Raw genomic sequence first — 8104 nt, forward strand, 5'->3', positions numbered from 1 at the left:
TAGGTTTTTTGTGTGTATGCGTGTTAGTGTTCCCTCGAGGGGTTGGAATTCAGGTATCAAAGACCACATAGGAGGGTCAGTCTTTCACAGTGGGCAGGTCAGGAACTCTGGACTCTGTGTAGACCAGAGTATCTTAAAGGGAGGGAAGATGTTCTACATTTCATGTACAGAGAGCTCCTTTTTCATTTCCAAGTTTGAACTTCCAGCAGCTCTTATTATTCCTCCTCCTCCTGTTTCAAACATTTTTTTGTGTTCTTTATGAAGCTGAAACAGCTCAGAGCCGCTCTCACGTCAGGGGTCTTTATGGTAGAAAGAGGGGGGATGGCATCCAGATGTGAAAGTGTGTTTTTTGCCCTGACTCTTCAAAGGAATCTGTGTGTGTGTGTGTGTGTGTACTGTGTGTGTGTGCATTTGAATGTGTACCAAGTCTATCTGTGTGATTTAGAACTGATTGTGTTGCTCGGTCACGTAAGATTTGAGCATTATAACAAGAGGGGCCATTAAGTGTGCACTCAGCCGTTTGACTCGTTCTCTTTATTGATGCAGGGAAATGTGTTTTTCACTTTTTCTGTAGTTCGGTTCCATTTTTTTCTACTAAATCATGAATATTAGGCTACATTGCAGGTAATGGTGATGTTTTTGAGTTTGTGGCTGTTCTCATTATTTTTTCCACATATTAATGCGGGCACATTGCATCTTCCCTCTGATGTGCAGTCCTGATATTTCATTATTACCTATACTCTACTAACTATGTCAACTATAACATTTTCTCTGAGAAAAGACAAACACAGACTTTTACAACAGGCTCTGTATTTTCTTTCAGCAGACTGTCTCATTTAAACTTTGTTGTCAAGCAGCTGTCGTATTAAAGTACTTGGTTTGGATTGTTTCAGTTCTCTAAGGCAAACATTTAAAACTGTTCTTAGAGAAGCTTGTTTTATGTCATTTTGAATATGTGTATATGCCTCATCAGCTAAGTTTTTCTTTGATTATCATTCCCTCAAACACCACTGTCCTGTGGCATCACTGTTACATACTGAATAAACACAATCTACTCAGTTTTTGAGAGCTTTATGCATTTCCGTTTCCTCAAACTTGTTTTTAAATGTATCAACAGTCTGACCCCTGAACCTCTCTCCAGATATGTTCAAAGACAGAAACAGGGTAACAAGAAGCACTGTGAATGGAAACTGTAGCATACAACATGGTAGATCTACGTTTGGTCAATCAGCTTTCTCCATCAAAGGCTGTAAACTCTGGAACACATTACCACCTGAAATAAAATCAATCTAGGACTTAAAATCTTTTACAAAACAAGTGAAATGCTCAAAGCAAACCAGAGCTGTACCCACTTTTAAATAGTATCTTAAAACTTTATTCTAAATTGTTAGTATTAATGTTTGTTAGTATACATTTTTAGCATTTGTATTGTTGTACATGTATTTGAATGTATCCTCATATGGTGTTATGGGGTTTTATGTAACCGAATGTTGTACATTTTAATCTGTTTGTTTACACAAGGCCCAACTGGGGACATGAGTTGGAAATTAGCAATATACTCTTTATGCAGCACATCAGTTTATGTTAAATTGCATTGTCCCTATTAAAATAAATAAATTCAATTCAAGTTAGCCTGGTATTTCTTGACTAATGAAATTTGGCTGCAACTGAAAAATAGCCAGGGACTGGTCAGATTGTTTTCAGCTCCTATAAGGAGCGTTCTCAGAGGCATTAGTTTGGACGTCACTGATGAGCAGCCAAACATGTGATGTACTGTAAGGCTAACTTGCCATAATTTAAAAACCCAATTCCTGTTGATTCCACTTCAACATTAAACACAGACATGTTTTTATTTTTCTGGCAGCACTCATTCTCAATACAAACCAAAACAGTTCTTTGTCTGTGTTGTTGCTGCACTCACAGCACTCTATGTTGGTAATTGTTCAACTTTTTTGTATGTCACTGTCACATCTACCTCATCCACTAATCAAAATCAAGAAGAGGCAGGAGTTCTGATATCAGTTTTGTCAACAACAATGGCAGGGGAGAAACTTATCTGACTTGTTTTTCTAAAAATAACCAGAGCTGCTGCTGCCAGCTCACGGTTCATTTACATTGTTTTCATGTTTTTTTTTTCTGGGTAATTATTCCTTGATTAAAGGAAAGCACACAGAGCTTAAAACAAAACTTATAGTCACTACCAAGGGAGCGCCTGGTTGGTTTATGAAATGCCAAACTGCACATTACCTGTGCATAACCTGACCTTTGTCAGGGAACAGTTTGTGATTAGCTTGAGCTGAAGCAGGTCAGGGAAATATCTGTGTGAACTGGGCAGGAAACAAGACACATCTCCAGAGGAACTAAAGTATGAGCTCACAGATTTTAAAGGTTCCCAGACTGATGTCAAGAGTTCTCCTTTCTTCTCAGTTGAACATGACCAATTACATCTCTCTAATGATACCAAAATGATGCTGTTTGTTTGTTGCTACAGGTCAACCTCATTGTCAGGCTAAAGTTAGTGTCAGTGTAAATAAGTGCATTGCATTGTGAATTGATCTTTCAAAATGAAGGAGAAAATAATGGAGGGGAAAAACTGCAAAAACAACTGATATTGGAAACAAGGCATACATTGTATTATTGTGTTTTCATGGTACGCAAGCTAGAATTTATACAGCAAAAGAATGACTTTCTTATCAATAGAAGACAGAAATGTATATGGATTCATGTTTCTTTTAGGGAATGAGATTGCAATCTCAGCTTTTTTATCAGGTTTAAAGTTCATGCTGGCTGTAATCACATCATTAAAATCAAAGATTTATTTCATGTTATATTCTGGTCACTCATGTCCTCCGGTTTTACCTCACACAGGTGTCCTTTCCCGACCCAGACCACCTCCTCTCTGCCAACCCGTTACAGACAGGTGGGTCCATACATTTGTCATCATGCTTGTATGAGACATGTAGGCTGCAGTATTGTTGCATGAGAAACAGCAGGTGGGACGGAGACAGTGTGCAGATTGGGAAAGAATACACTGATCTCTAGTCCTGCAGGTTTGACTTCAGGTGCAGATGCAGGTAAGAGACAAACTCAGTAGAAATGTGGGACGTATAAAGAAAACATTACTCAGAGACTTGACTACAGATCATTAATAAAAGGTGCATTAGTGCTGAAAATGTAAAAAAGGGAAATAATTGCAGTTTGAAGCAGTTTTGTAATTTCTGGGGAGGTCTTGTATTTTTTTTTTTTTCATTGACACTAAACTTAAGGACAAAATGTATTCGTTTTCAGACATTCCTGTTTATCATTCTGAGCTGGATCAGTGTAATCTCCGCACACCGAGCTGTTCCTGCAGCTGGACTTTTTGGCCAAATAAGGTAGAAAAGCAGGACAGCAACCTTGTTTGTGCTTATTTATCAGCAGCCAAGACGTTCCTCCACTCCCCCTCTTCCGATCTGTGTCACAAACTGTTTACAGACTCCCACATTTCAGCTCTAATTTACACTGTTTAGATCACTAGTGGGCCACACTGTACCCCAGGCTTGGCTGCATATTTTCTTGCAGGAACCTTAAATGCAGCTCCAGCCCAGATTTGAGCTTGTTTCTCTTGGATGTTGTGTGTATCCAGCCTGTCCCACTCCATCAGTTTGTTTGTCATGTCTCTCCAGCTTCCTGTCCCTTCATATTTTCTCTATTTTCTACACCCTACACTTTTTTTCTCTTAATTTGCTGTCTAAGTGTGCCTGAATTCACTCCGTCCTGAAAGAAGGTTTTTTTTTTTCTCTCAGTCCATCTGCCAAATCCTCACATCCTTCAGGGACTGACTGTTCCTCTGAACTCTGCCAACCATCTCCAGTGCGCTTTATGAATCATTTCCTTTTTAACTTTCCTCCAACACACACATGTTGTAGAGACTACACACGGTCCCTGCCTCTCTGTTGGTGCTCTGCCTCTCCCTCGGGGATATTAGGAACAGCAGGTATTTCTGGCAGGATGTGGCACCTGGCTGCTTTCTCATGCTGAGTGGAGGGCCAGGGAACCCATCGGCCTCCAAATGTCCATATTTAGTTTTGAACAAAGGTTGAGTTAATCTCCCAAAGATGTGCTGTCATAGGGAGATTTGTCCATTTATTCTGAATATTTATAGTTTTTAATCATTCACATTCGTCCATTCAATCTGCATCTAGATCTAATGTTTTTGTATCGTGTAAAGAAAAAGTTGAGCACTGTCTTATGCAGGTGAGCGGAGAAAGCAGTCAATGTAAATGTGCTGTTTGATCAAAACCCAACATAACTCTACTAACAAATGATTGATAGAAAATATAACAAGTGTGACATTACTATGATAGATGATAGAAATATTGATTATTAATCACTCTTTTCTTTGATTTGTTTTACACCACATCGCTGGTTTAATGAAGAGGTCCATATATAAAGATGATTTATTAAAGAGATGGATTTTGGGGATTGTTGTGCCTTTATCGTAGAGATAGGACAGTTGATAGTCGGATTTAAGGGAGAGAGAGAGTGGGGAACGACAACTGGGAAAAGAGCCACAGATCGGATTTGAGCCCAGGCCGCCTGCTCGGGGGACCACAGCATCCGTACATAGGTCATGTGCAGTGTTCATAGAAATGTTGGAAAGCGAATGATAAAAGAAACACAAACTCAAATGAAGCAGCTCGTATTTTAAAGTCAAACATGTTTTTCCAGAATGAAGATTAAAACAGAAGCTAATTCAACAGTCAGATATTACAGCACTATATAAGACAAGAAACTTCATTTAAAATTCATCTCGAGCTGACTTTAATAACTCTGCTCTTTTTTTAACATGATTTGACTTTTTTTTGTTTTTCTTGTTTGAAATCTCTTTCTTGCTTTTGCAGGTTTAAAGTCGCCTCAATTGGTCCAAACTGAGTCTTCTAATAATCTCAATTTGAATGTATTTTTCTGACAGGTAGACCCCAATAACATCCAGATCAATAGAGATGAGTGGATTGTGATGTTGCCAAAAGAAAACATTTCTTTTGAATAATCATGCACCTTTAATTTTTCATCTCATATTTTTGATTTCTTCTCCGCAGCAGCAGCTCTCGGTGTATATTATTGACCTTTAGAGGATTCTGTGTGTTGCATAGAAGATGAGGTCGGACTCATCTGTGCTAATGTTGATCTCAGACTGAGAGGTGTGAGCGGTGTGCAGAGCAGAGAGCTTTGATGAAGCGTGACACACACACAGTTATTATTCGCCTGTTAGCATCCTGCCAGCAGCCACATGCTCACTCAGCCGGACTCACTCCTCCATTCACCCCCTCTGCCTCCATTCACAAAGCAGCCTCCGCACCTCTCTCCACGGCTCCGTTACAACACTATCAAAAACTCTAGAGAGAGGAAACTGGCCCACTCGGTGCTGACGTAGCTGATGGAGCTGCTGACTGTAGATTTATGGATTTGTGTTTGGACTCACACCTGGTGGGGGGGTGGGGCCTTTAGACCAGCTTCACATAAACCTTCAGCACACTCGGAAGTTTTCCATTAATGAGGGTGTAAGGTCCAGAAGAGTCCACGTGGACGGGCTGAAGATCAGATCGTACCATTAACATGTCCTCCATCCGCTCCCACTCGTGTTGGCCAGCGCACGCACACACGCACACGCACACGCACACGCACACGCACACGCACACACACACACACACACACACACACACACACACACACACACACACACACACACACACACACACACACACACACACACACACACTGCATCCTGACAATGAGCCAGGCACTTCAAACAGTCGGTAAAACCCAGCTGTGCATTCAGAGAGGAGCTTTGATCCGTCCACTTGTTGTCTTTGATTCACTGATTCATCTGTAAACCTGTTCGCCCTCTGTTTCCTTTTTGCAATTACAGAATTAATTACCTGAAACATTACCTCAAGGTTTATGTTACTTGGCAGAAGGTATGTGCCAGAAATAGACAACAAGTGATAGAAACTGTTGACTTCAGATGTCACCAACAATAATATTTGTTGAAGACGGTACAGGTTGCATGATTGTTTTTTTTAGAGATTTCTGGTGTTACTATAACACTGCTGCTGTAGAGGCTGCGGCAGCTGTGGCTCATTTGGTGGAGTCGTCACCTCTCAACTGGAAGGTCGAGGGCTCGATCCCCAGCTGAGCAACATGTCCGATGTGTCCTTGGGCAAGACACTTAACCCTGAATTGCTCCTGCTGCTTCAGTGGTGGTGTATGAATGGATTAGTGTTGTACTTACTCTATGATATGTCGCTTTGGATAAAAGCATCTGCTAAGTGAATTGTAACATTGTAACAATTGTAACTTTAAAACACGTTCACTTCTTTCCTTTTCAGTGTCCTTTCTAAACGCCTTGATGTCCCGTCAGCCTCACCGAACCAAGGCTCATCAGGTACGTTTCAATTTCTAAAAGAAATCAAGAATCTAAAACTTTTTACAATCATGACTGCATGAAGGATTGCACATAATATGCCATTTTACATACAGTAAATGACAAAGATCCAAAGTGAGTGTTGCTTTCTTGTATTTTGGCTTTACAGATGAAGCCTAAATGTTCAACTGAGATGTACTAATTGATTCAGATAAAGAGATCTCATTTAAACAACTTTTAGTACCTCCTCTTTATGAACTTTTAGAGCGTGATTCTCCTGAGTTTGAGTATTTAAAGTCCCTCAGATAAGAAAAGGTTATTATATTAAAGTGTTATTAATCAGAAATGTACTGTAAAGGTCTGACTGGTGCTGCTCTGAATGAAGTGACTTCTGAACACAGTGATTTTGTGAACTCTTAGTTATTCCTGAAACTTCAGTCAATGAAAAACCAGCTCCGCCAGCTCCTTCTATTTACGCTCCTCTTCAGTCAGCTGTCTGGCACGCTTCTGTTTCTTCCTTTTTAGGTGTGACATCCTTAATCCTGAAGAATACGGCCCGCAGCACTGGAGTGATGGACTCTGCCGGGGCCTGGGAGTACTTACTACAGGATACATGTGAGGAAGACAGAAACAGAGAGTACAGATATGACAGAGACAGGGAGAGAGACAGAGAGAGGGACAAAGCAAGCTGTTCCTCTGCACACAGCAGGTAAGTCTTCACCTTATTCATGTTCACAGTCACATCACACTTTCTGCAGAGGACTTTCTCTGTCATTCTCAAACTTGTACACATATCATGTGGCTCAAGCAAAGGACACATTGCACAACCTTCCTTCATGTCCCTCTCTCTCTTGTCTCTGTGGTTCCTCTGCAGAGGATTAATGCAAATGTCTGCTGAGCAGCTGTGATCCTCTGGATTAGGAAATATATAGTGCATTGATTCTGGTCCAGATATCCACTCTGTTTTAGGCTACTTCAATATGTGAGGATTTGAGTCTGTCTCTCCGACACACACACACACACACACACACACACACACACACACACACACACACAGAGGCATGATTTGCTGTAGAACGATTGGAAACTTCAGAGGAAAAGAAAAGCAGAACAAAGAAGTAGGAGGATGAGGAAACGGTCTGTTTGCCAGGTGAGACAGGAGATGAGGGCAGAGCGCAGTGCTGGCATCAGTGCAGAGGTATATTTCAGCAGGATTAAACTATATGGTCGTATATAATGATGGCAGGTACTGTATGGAGTCTATACCACCTGCCTCAAGGGGCAGAGAACCAGATGACACGTGGAAGGAAAACATTGTCTTTTGTGTTTTTTCTCTTACTGTGCAGTTTATAAAGTGATGTTTATTTTGTGAAATGTTAGCTCTGCGTGTTAAAGTCAGTGATGATTCAATGAAAGCTGTGACTGGAATCACACTGTGAGTCTGGGAGTGGTTCCTGTATCCTCTCTCCTGCTGAAAAAGCTTGAGTATAAACAGCTTTGACTTAAAAAGCACAGCTATTGTGAAGAAATGCACACCATTGCAAAAAAATGGTAATAGTATTTTGACAAAAAATCCTGTGACTATTGCAAGGCCAGGAGAAATTGTTGCCAGCATATGCAAAACAACTTTTACTTCCTTGTTCTGGAGCAGTGAGACGGGCCGGGTGCAGTCTGCAGGAGGGAATATTTTTTGCTGTA

At 40.7% G+C, this 8104-nt stretch overlaps 1 long non-coding RNA gene across 1 annotated transcript; it reads left to right on the forward strand.

The window, feature by feature from the left end:
* Positions 1–2877: 2877 nt before the first annotated feature.
* Positions 2878–7407, forward strand: LOC136179440 (uncharacterized). Its single transcript, XR_010666584.1, has 3 exons — positions 2878–2920; positions 6372–6427; positions 6932–7407. It is a non-coding gene; the product is annotated as an uncharacterized lncRNA (long non-coding RNA).
* The last annotated feature ends 697 nt before the right edge of the window (positions 7408–8104 follow it).

This window comes from Labrus bergylta, chromosome 6, assembly GCF_963930695.1.
Source record: "Labrus bergylta chromosome 6, fLabBer1.1, whole genome shotgun sequence".
Classification (NCBI taxonomy): Eukaryota; Metazoa; Chordata; class Actinopteri; order Labriformes; family Labridae; genus Labrus; species Labrus bergylta.